Genomic DNA, 12,127 nt, shown 5'->3' with positions numbered 1-12,127 from the left:
TAGCACTGGACATAATAGAGGGAATTCCTAAAGGCTAGGAGAGTTATTCACACAATTTGCAATTTTATTTTTTCACTCAGTTGCATTTATGCTGTCTGTGCATCTGCATGTTAAAACCCAGAGACTGCTTTCACATAATTTGTGTTTGTCTCCACCTGCATCTGGAAAAAAAGAGCAGTGCCTTTACAGGTCCTGATTACATGTTACATTTTGCAGTAACATTTCTAATTAGAGAACACACAGATGCAGAGGATGTGGAACAAGTTGAGTCACAGTCAGTCTGGTGTTGAGGAACAGAGCATTTCATAGACGCATATTCTCTGAATACTGTATTGGAAGAATACAGTAAAATTCTTGTGCCCTGACTCTGACCCTGCCGGGAGGCTACCAGGCTCTGCAGCACTGTAGCAACATGCATTTTTCCATTGTTCTACATGTGATTACACCCATGATGTAATGTGAGTTTGCTACACCCACCCCGAGGCAACAGCGGGACTTCTGCTGTTGGTGGAATAATTTGCAATCTCCTGTTTTGTTTGTTTTACCTCACATCGGATGGAATTCCCCTCTTATCTAAATCCAATAATTACTTAAACCTGGATGTCAAAACACTTTCCATTATTATCAGAGTCCTCTTCCCCCACTCTTCCTTTGATGCCAGTTGTTACTGAGCAGGAACACAGTCCTTGGGTCTTTTTTAGATCAACTGAATTGTCAGAATCCATAAACACAAGAGTTAAGTGTGTCCCAGGGGACAGAACGACTGCGTCTGATCTCAGGATATGCTGCTGACTTGTCAGGATTAAAGCAACACAATGCTATATGTAACTTTCATTTATGATCACTCTCAAGATAGTGGGCATGTTTACTGAAAACAGATCACAGTTTTGAGCTGCATTTGGCTTTTCATATTAACAAACAAAGTTAGAAATGCATTCAAACACTTGCCACTAAGCACTTAGCGTAAATCTAAATTTGCAGAATGTTTCCGCATGACGAAATAAAAATAATAATAAAAAAAAAAAAGCCACTTTACATGACCCTATTTGTTTTTGTTAAATAATACAGTTGCACTTTGAACATTTTCTTTGTAAACCAATATTGTTTTCAGGGCAACTGTCATTTTAAATGCTGGAAAATGGGATTTGAAAAAGTCACTGATGTTGTACTTGAGCCTGTGTGTCCTATAAATAGGTAGTCTCTGATGAACAGGGATTAAGTAACGTCATTTACAAATGGGACACTTACACACTAAGGAATGCATTACAAGATGACAATGACTCCATAACTAAATGGATTCCCACTAAATGTGATGGCCTGTTTAGCACCCTGAACTTGATCCTTCTCAGTCACCAGTGCAGAGATGCTTTGAAGTTGTGGGTCTGTGGCTGGTATATCGATTAGATTTCTGCATCTGGACTGTTCTTTCAGTGAACTGATCCTGCTGCATTTGTTGTGTTACTTTACCTCTGTGCCTCCACATTCTTCTGTCTCCACAGTAACCTTGTTGACAGAGGCAGGGAAGGAGGAGTGTTTTGAGGTAATTAAAAGTGGGTTTAGGTGTGGCTAAAAGCCCCAATGAAAACTTAAAGCAAAAGGTTAAAGGGCATCAGTGGACCGAAGCACAAGGCTTTACAGATTCCACAACTTCTACTGAGAGTATTTGAGTAAGGTTGTCTTATTTGTAGGAAGGTGGGAAGCCATTGTGGATTTCAGCTGTACAAACCAGTGCACAGAGTTGCATGCCAATAAGTCTTCCATACTTACTCTGTATCACATAGTGGGTGAACTAGGTCTGAGCAAAGCAACCATTTCAAATTAAAATCACTATTTAAAGCAATGTAATTTAAAAATTGCAAAGTTACACATGATGAAACACATCTACAATCACTTATTTTACTTTTTTTTTTAAAACATCAATTTACATTACTTTGTAGAAACCTGTTTTCACTTTGACATGAAAGAATCTTTTTCGGACATTCTTATGAAAAAAGTCAAATCACATTGGCCATGATTCAATGTTGAAAAGCAATAAAGGGGGAAAACCTTTGAGGGGTTGAATACTTTTTTATAGACACTGCATCACAATGCATTCAATTTAAGACACCTTTACTAGACTTAAGTCATACTTTGGCATAGGACTGAACAATTAATCAGTTTCAAATTGAAATCACGATTTGAAACAATGCATTCAACAAACTGCAAAGGCTGCAATTTAGGATGTGCATTATGCAGCATATCTGACCCGGTGTTAGACGGTCATGTTAGAGGTTTCACAGATGAGCGCCGTCTTTCTTGTGTGACAGTCATGCTTTTGATCTTGTGGGGAGGCTGTATCATATGTTTTAAATCTATTACACAGTGAATAATAAATTAAAGCACACACGTATCAAATCACAATCGCAATATTTGTCAGAAAAATTGCAATAAAAAAATGTACTTCCTTTTTTTCATTTAATTGGACATAATAATAATAATAATAATAATAATAATAATAATAATAACAATAATAATAATAATAATAATAACCTCTTAATTTTGCCTCACAATTTTGCCAAAGTAACTGCTGAGCTGTGGGAACATCATCCACTATAGCTCTCTCAAATCTCTCAATTGGTCCACTTCATTGTTAGGTAAAACTGAAAAAGACTGATGATAATTCTTCTGTGGACTGAAAAAGTCAGGTATCTCATAGTTAAACCAGGAAGTCAGGCTGTTATCTGTCATGGATGTTTACAACGGGCACTTTGATTCAGGACTTTTCCATGTGCTCTCTCTTTTAAAATAATTATCTGGTTTCTTATGCTTTTGCACTGGTCGGCTTATCGGAGAGATGACCTTTATTCATCCTCATTTAGATGTCCACTAGTGCACTCTGTGAACATTTTTCACAGCTTTAAAGGTGGACCAGATGGGGAGGAAAGAAGAGAAAAAAGAGGGGGCATGCAAGTAAATCCAAACAGAGGACTCCATTACCTCCTCCAGGGCTTTCCCTGCATGTCTCCATCCTTTTGTGCCGTAAATAGCTTCACTAAAATCATTATTTTCTTAATTGGACCAGTTCAACATGTTTCCCAAAGTCTTAAATGGTTTATGATTCAGAGACACAAACACTAAAGACTGTTGTTTCCTGCTGGCCTCAGGGTGACAAGGCCTGCATGCCATGTGAGGAACCAGGAAGACACCTGTGTCACATTTCCCATGATCTCTTTCTACAGTGTGTCTGCTCTGATGACCTGGATTGTAGTCCGCTTATTGTTTCACGGGCGGCCAATCTCAGATGAAAGCCTAATGGCCTGCCATGTCCTTTTTGAGGCTCTCCAAAGACGCCATGAGGTTTAGTGAGGAGATGGGGCTGATAATTAGAAGGTGCACCAGTAGGACACCATGTTCACTCACAATCACCTAAAAGAGAGTTCATTCCTCCTCACTGATTCCTACAGCATTCATGTGAATTGAAATTACATGTGAATGAACATGCTGATCTGCAAACAGCTGGAGTTTTCTGTGCTTCAATAGCCTCTATGCATGATATTGCTGTACATTGTAATGCAGTGTTTTGGACACGCTGAATGGAGTTTGAGGCAATCTAGCATGAGGTCTCGGTTGGGGTTCCGTTCTTTTGATTTACTGGGGAAAGAAAATGTTAGCAGAATGAAAAACGTTCACTCATATAAATGCAGTTCAACCCCCTCACTTGTCTTGACAAAGATGAATGGTTGGCTTTAGCAGACTTTTAATCAAGGCTTGAGAATACAGAATGTGACACAGTGTGTGCCAGCAGACCACTTTTGAATATCAACATGAGGTTTGGATCTTTTAACTAATGGCATTGCTTCAGTGGTTTTCCACTTTACAGCAACATTTCTGATATCACCCCGATGCGGAAAAACAAGCTCTGGTTTCATTCAGTCATCACAGCACACAAATACAAGCAAAGTTATCATATCTACTATAGACTCTGAGCTTCTGAGGCCCTTTTAATCAGGATGAAGTGAGTCCTGTCCCTCGGAGGGTCCTCCTGCACGCTACGCTTGGCTTTGTCACCTGCACAACAAGAAGGAGGCAGGGGACACGTGGAAAGTGTGAATGCGTGATGCATTGGTGGCGGTGGCAGGATCTTTTCGTGCCTCTCTCTTTTTCTTTGGCAGGACCAGGAGCCCCTGCGTAGGGGGCCACCCCCTCTGACATCAGCGAGGCCCCGCAGCCCTGGGAAGTTGAGCATGTGAGCTTCCCCAGGTCATTAGGGAGAGGCTTGAAAAGACTGTCACCAGGAAGGAGATAAGCCGCGAGGGGCGCAGTAATAAGGCCCTGAATAATAGCCCCTCTGTAGAGAGCCACTGAGGACACAGACCCAGGGATTAAAGGGAGACTGAAAAGGAGAAAGTCAATGGACCTCCACAAAAATATGAACCAGAGTGCTGGTGAATAGTGGTGGGGGAGTTATCAGCATTCTGGGGGCTCCTTCTCTGGGCCCCATCAAGCTCAAGGAGAAGGGAGGTGTTCTGTCTTGGGAGTCTCTTCCTGGGTGAGACTGGCTATTTTAAAACAAGGTATTTCTGCTGTGTTGGCATGTAGCGTTTAAGACACCACGCAGGGCCTAATTTCACACGCACTTGCTGACCTTGCAGTTCATGAAGTCACGCTTAAATCTCTGAGTTGCTGTGCAGCATCTTTTCTCCTGCAATTCATGTGTATTGTATGACCACTGTACAAGAACATCAATGTTCTGGCTGTAGTCTATATGTGCATTGTAGAGACTTTGTGCATGTTTGTGTATCTCCAGCTCTCAGACTGTGTTAAACCTGTTGGAACTGATCAGATTTCAGTCACCCTCTCTGTTGACATTCTGTCCCCGTCTTGTGGAAGGAGAATCTTTTCTTTCTACCAGAGGGCATCATCATCAGTTTTGGCCACAGTAAGAGTTCTGGAAACAAAAACTTTACCTGTATGTTTAAAGTCACAGTATTTCATGATTTGGAACACTGAAGTATCTTTCGTAAAGTATGTAAAAGTCAGTAAGAACGGAAAAAGGATATCTGTTGGATTATCTCTGTCAGATGCTATTTGGCCCTCACTCAAGTAGTTCAAAGCTACCTGTACTGTCTACTCCCAAGATTTGCTGTAACAGGACAGTTGTTGTTGCAGGTGGAAGTCGGTATAAATCTGTACGTCAGCCTGCATTTCTTTTTAAGCCTAAAATTGCTTTCCTACCTTGGGAACCAGTTCGAGGTGCTGTATTGATCATGAAAGTGACTTCAGATTGACAGGCGGTTTGGCTCACTGCACTCTCAGCTGCATGAGCGGTAACACAAACCTACAGGGTAATTTGGCTTCAAGCCAGGTGTCAAAGGGAAGGCAAACTTACAAAGCTCTCTAATCTGTCAAAGGAAATTCAATTTTTGGGGACAACCAATAAAATGCAATAACAGCTGGGGGGTCTGTTTGCGAGTCGCTCTCGGAGAGGCCGATGCATCTGATGAATTGCCAAGTAATTAGGTCATTCCCTTCAATGCACATTATCTGAATCAATTTCCGATCTCACCGCAACGCTGTGCAGCTTCCCATAATTTGAGCCACATTGTCAGATGCAGGGAACGGTAATATGAAGCAGACACGTGAGGATGAACTCAGGTGGGCTCAATCGTTTCTGCTGGAGCCATGAGTGTTCTGTCAAAGCTGCCCTTCAACCTCACAGCATTTACATGACAGAAAATGACAAAGTCCGTCGCAAACATCCTCCTCTAACTGACTCAAACCCAAGAAGCATACATATACAACAACATGTTTTGCCTAAAAAAAAATCTCCTGTGTAATTTCTGCAGTCACACACATTATGCAAAAGTGCACAAACACAGACAGAGCTTAAACCCGAATGCCCCAGAATTTCAACACACACTTTCAATGGTTACCCACTTCTTAACCACACAAATGAAAGCTGGCCCACAAACAAAGTCTGCCCCTTTCACTCCAACACTTCAGTCCAAGAAGTCTGTTAGCGGAGCCCCTCAAAACTCAACCTCTCTCCTCACCCCACTGTCACCTCCCACACAGCTGCTTGCTGCCACATTGTCCCCCCATCATTGTCAATGTCACTGTCATCGCCATGCGCAACATGCGCCCACCCTACCGCTAACCTTTCCTCTCACCAAGCCTGGCCCCTGGGGTTTAGGCTGTCGATTGTTCTGTGACAAGGCTGTGGAGCTGAGTGGGGAATCAAAGCCCTGCTCTCCCTCAGCAGGAGACCCCCTCGACTCTGACTTGCTCTCGCCCACAGCAACCGGACTACATTGCCGAGACCACTGCTTTTAGGAGCTCTGCCACTCCCCCAACTCCCCAGGCACAATCCCTGGCCAGGAGCAAGCCCAGAGAGACAGGCATGTCTGTGAATAGGCGCAGAGACTGAATGGGCATTTCTTCAGGAAAGACTAATGGGTGGTCCCTTTACCTCGGGATTGGACTGCATGGAAGCAGTCCAGCCAAAAGAGCTCTCATGCAATGTCACCTCGAACAATAATCTGCAAAATCGCTCCAGAGTTTGGACTTCCTGGAAAGACATTTACTTTGCCCCATTTCTTTTTGTTAAAGGGATTTTCAAAGGCAGCTCTTGCTGACCAGGGAAGCTGTCTTGAACTCAACCCTGTCAGCTTTTGTCTCTTTCACCCTTCCTCTTTCGGTTTTCTCCCTTTCTTTGTTTGCTTAAGAGGTGTCTAGGATAAAGGTGTCCTTAACTCACAAAGAGTTTACCAGAGAATTTGTCCATCAACACATCACTTGTCCAGTTTGCTGAAGCCGAGTAATTTCTACATTCACCTTCCCTATAGATTTGTTTGCAGTGTTTCTTTAAAATGTCAGCATTTGATTGCCCTTTTTACACTTTTTTTCTGAGAATGTATGGTGGCCTCTGTACTGTGGGAGGAGTCCACGTGAGGTATTGTGTGAGCTTCGGTGCAGGTGAGTATGCTCTCCATGGTTTGTGTTGTGCAAACAGAGGCTGTCGAAATGCAACAGGGCCTCTGAAGGAACCACACCAGACAGATCTATGTCTGTCATCTCGCTCTGGGACACATACACACAAATGCACAGCACTGACACCGGCTGCATGTAAAGGTGCCTTTGATCAGAGTTTCTCTCAGATCTTCAGCAGCTTCCCTGCCATTTAGACCTGTTTACACAACTCAAGACTCTAACAAGCACAGAGACAATATCTGGAGCACCCGTTTAAGGAGCTGGGGAAGATAGTGAGGATCTTATTTGGTTAAGTAGGACCTGAGTTTGTCCTGTTGTTTGGTTTTTAATTCATCCGTAACCTTGCTGTTTTATGACTGCTCTTCTTCTTCTTCTTCTTCTTCTTCTTCACTAGTCATGTTTTTGGAACTTATTTTTATGTGCATTTTAAGCAGTGGCGGCTGGTCAATATGGAGCACAGGGGCGCTGCCCCACTACTCATGACCAGATACAAAAGTAGTTCTCAAACACAAGATTAAATTTGAACTAATTATAAGAAAATAATAATAAAACTAATCATAACGTTCATATTCTTTTGCCATATTAACAATATTTGTATTATTAACAGGTTTAGTGTTAGTCTTTACTGCGTGTTTCCTAATTTTACACTTCTTGGATGCGGGGCGCTGCCACATGAGTGTGTATGTAGCTTGAAAAATTTTTTGTGATCATGTGACCTCGGCCCGGGCTCTGATTGGCAGCTGCAGACGTTCTCACGGGGTGCAGCTTGGTGTGTCCCGGACTCGTCCACTTTTGCTGGAAGCCAATTAATTTTGTCTTTATTTACTTTTGTCTTCTGTGGTTGGATATCAAAACTATACTTTGACGTTCTTATGACTGCGCTTTCAATACATGTCTACCTTATACACATACACCTTTCCCGTGTGTCCCGTGAATTGATGAGTATGATGATCATGAAGCTGTATTAGTGTCGCTGTAACTGCCGCAGGAAGCTGCTGCGTGGACCATAGTGGTGGAAAGTAGAACTTTTATAACTTTGGTGTACTGCAGTATTTACACTTAAACTTTTAAAAATGAGGTCTTCTCATGAAAAACAAGAACGCCCTAGTTTATTATTTTTAAAGTCATTTTTGGTCACACGCCTCTCTGAGCACCACAGCCACCAACAGCATCTACCACAGCCTGCTGTGTGGGGCGTTTAGGGAGCATCAATAAATTGTAGTGTCTATCGATAAGAAAATGTTCAGCAAGTCATATGTTTTGCCTTTGACCAGGTGGGAGGTGCAACAAAATGAGAAAGTGGGTCGTACTGGTACTACCAGTGAAAAAGTTAGTCTGGAGCCCTGAAAAGTGTTTTTTTTTTTTTTTTTTAAATTATTTATGTTGCGTGTTTTGAGTTTGTACAGATCCTGTAAATATTGATGAAAGTTTGATGAATGGTTTTGAAATTTAGTTCTGGTCAGTCTTGATAATGTTAAATTAGATTATGATTAGAATATCCTCCATAGGTAGACAATTTGCATTCCTGTAAATAGTTGTGCCTGATGTTACTCATATTCTAATTTCTGATTTTAAAGATATATATATATATATATTTACATGACCCAGAACACGGATCTCTTCTGGCTCTACAGCAAGGTGGCGCGCCAACGCTAACAGGGTTGCAGGGTATGCAACGCATTCATGTATATACAGCTCGTTTGTGTATATGCATGTCGTTTGCACCCGTTGGCCACCGCAGAAAACACCTTTTCTCAACAGCATTTATCTCATCACTGATCACTTGTTTCTGTTCTTTTCATTTTCTTCTCCTCCTGACAGCATGAAACATGACCAATACCAGTTGACATGAAAGAGTATGTCTGACTTGTCCAACTGAAGCCAAGAATAAAAACTTCTATTCATTTTTCTCTCATAGTTGGCCAAAGTTTTGTTTTGTTTTTTTTCTTCATTTTTGAGGTCTTTAAGCAATTGACAATCAACTGGCTTTATTTCTAGTGTGATGTAATGTAGCATACAACCACATCCTGATGCCACTGCACAGTCTAGTTTGTTGGCCCCAGAGCACTTAACGGAAACAAGAGTAATTCCCATTTTCTTTTTTCATGTTTTTATTTGTTCACGTCATTCAGAAGTTCACCTCAAACTTATTTCACAATTATTTAGAAAAGCAGCTACAGACATCTCATTGTCTTTCTTTTCTTATTACTCTCTGTTATAAATATGAAAAGATTTTACATTTACCTAATACTCTTGTATTTTCAGAAAACCTGAATGTGTTAGCCAACAATGAAAACATGAACCATGTTACATCTCAAGAAACCACACTATCCAGATTTCCATTTTTGTTTTGCAGTGTTAGTCTAACACCACAGCTGTAAAACAGTGGCCACATGATGGAAGATGGAGTCCACCATGGATCCTATCATTCCTAATACCTTCTTAATAACACACACACACAAACACACACACACACATATATATAAACAAAAAAAACCCAAAACAGAGCCAAGGTGGATGGAGAGGAGATCAGAACCGGATGCAAGCTGTGATGACCATGTGCTGAGCTCTTACAGCAGCTCACGGCCCCCTATGGGGGCAGGGGGTAAATGAAGACCACCTGGACTCGAGCTAATCCCCCAAACACTAACCTCCTCCTAAGGACTGCTTCATGGACTCATGCCATAGGATTTACAGAGTTTGGGATTTGAAACAGGCCCATGAGTTTTGTTTTGGTTGGAGTGTGGATGGGGGAGTGTGGAGGGGAAGGAGGTGCAGAAACCTTTTTTGTGTCTCTGATGTCAGGAACCTGTCAGAGGTCATAGCTCATGCATACTGCAGAACAGCGTGTCCTATCGGAGGTTCTTATGTGTGATGGATTTGTAACCATAAAATTATTACATTTCAAACTGTCTACTGCTGGTGTCTGAAAAGATTGTTTAATTAGGCAGACAAATGGTTGTTATCACCAAAGTGTGTGTTTACATTCTCTTGCATATTTGCACGAGTTTCGAATTTGTATGTCGAATTTGTTTATTTTTCATCAAATCTCATATTTTATCAAATCACGGGACTACTTAACACAATTGTAACCAAAGTAAATATGTAGAGAGACTTCATTGTAGTATGTTTAATTAACCATCCATACAACTGCTCTGAATTGAGAACAAGCAAACAAACATACATACACATACACAAAAAGAAACACACGTACATGCAGATAACATGATCAAATGAGCTAAGGAGACTGGCTGTCTACATGTGTCTCAAGATAAATGTGGACAGCCAATTTCTATGTGATGCACCCATTTCATCTTGACTACAGCTCGTCTTGGTGTTGAAGAGAGGACATGACTGACAATGTACTGGTGCCAGCAATAGAAAAGGAAAACCTAGAGGTTGTCTAACAACATTTAGCAATGATGACATCCCTTAAACTCGCTGAACCTGCTATTGTTGTAACAAAAGGAATATTCTGTGATCTACTAAAAACCACTGTAACATTCTTCTTGTAATGATTGCTCCTTTCTAACAGTGCATATGAATAAAAAATAAAAACGAGATGCTTATAAACCACAATACCCTTAGTGAACTAGTACCATCCTGCCTGCAGACTTATCAGTTCTAATATCCATGGAGAAGGCTAACAGTCTCCAAGATTAATCAGTGGCAAAGCATTTTCATTTCAAGTTCCACTACTGTGGATTGTGGAATACTTCATCGTGCTTGACTGGAGAAGTGAGACTTTTAAATCAAGCCTGAAAATATGTCTACTTCCATTTAGTTATAGTTGGATAATTTAATCACAACGATAAAACATGTAACCTCCTGATATTTGTTCTTTTTTTTTTTTTTTTTTTATCTGTGACTATTTATTTGGAATGTGTGCCACTTGTAAAATGTTCTGACATACTTTTACACTTTACATAAACTTCTCTATTCTCTGCTTCATAGTGTGAAAAGCACATGTGTAAATACTAAAATTTACATGTGTGCTTCATCTGCTTCATTTTCAAAGTCCTGGAAACTTATACATGCATTCAAAGTGGCGATCACAAAATGAGTTTTGTGCAGGATTTTACTCTGCGAGTATTAGTGAAGTTTTAACATGTACATGTGTGCTATCTTATACAGGCTCTCATTTGTTTGATTTATGTCCTATGTGGTGCCCTCTACCCTCATAGAGGACCCTTTGTATTCACACACGTGTGCACAGTTACCACAGTTTAGACAGACACCTAAAAACACTATAGATGAACACACAAAATCTTAATCACCTTTTAGTCCCTGTATTTCTGTTATGCTTCTCTTTCTTGCTTACTCACAGAGCAACAGTGGGACCTGAACAAAGTGACTACCAGTGTGCAGTGTGAAATCTCAGGGTTTGTTATCGTGAAGCATTCAGACAACACTAATTTTAGAAATCTCAATATCTCTGAGGCCAGTTTATCTGTGGCTGGGAGACTCACAGAGAGCTGCCATTTTTTCCTGTAGGAGAACCAGGTCTTCATCAGGGGACACCTTGCTGCACTGAAAGCCTCCTTTGACAGAGCCAGCTCAGCAGACATCGAACAGAGTGTGTGTTTGTGTGTGTCTCTCTGCCAAAAAAGAAAAGAAAAAAAAAGATACTCAACTAAACTAAACTAGGAAAAGTATAGATTGCAGTCGAGGCAGATGGCAGCCCCCCCCGAGCTAAGGTTTACTGGAGATTTAGGCATAAAGTTATGGGATGGATGTAATGAAAGGTGTAACACTGAAGAAACTGTACCATCTGTGTCAGTTTATGTAGAAATATAATTGAGGTGGAGGTAGGATTTTCTTACTTTGGCACAGACATTCTGTCTCTGTCTTTATGCGAAGCAAAGATAATCGACTGGTGGCTGCGGCTTCATACTCAGTCAGTCTTTTCATTTGAAGATTGCTTTAGGGATTTAAGTTAAAGAAACCATATCCAACTCTAAAATAAAATTTTAGTCTTTACCGAGACAGAGGAGTAAGGAAGTGTGTGCATGTGAATGCGCAACACCTTTGTGCTACAAGGCTCTAATCCTTCTGTAAGGGAATGAAATGAGGCGAAAAGCAGAGTGATTCTTTGTGTGAGTGTAGAATAGCAGTGAGCTCAGTGGGTGTTTAAAAGGATGAGCCCTGCTTTAGACAG

Source organism: Stegastes partitus, unplaced genomic scaffold (genome assembly GCF_000690725.1).
Source record: "Stegastes partitus isolate 25-593 unplaced genomic scaffold, Stegastes_partitus-1.0.2 Scaffold65, whole genome shotgun sequence".
Taxonomy (NCBI): Eukaryota; Metazoa; Chordata; class Actinopteri; family Pomacentridae; genus Stegastes; species Stegastes partitus.
Note: the sequence above shows the minus strand (reverse complement) of the source record.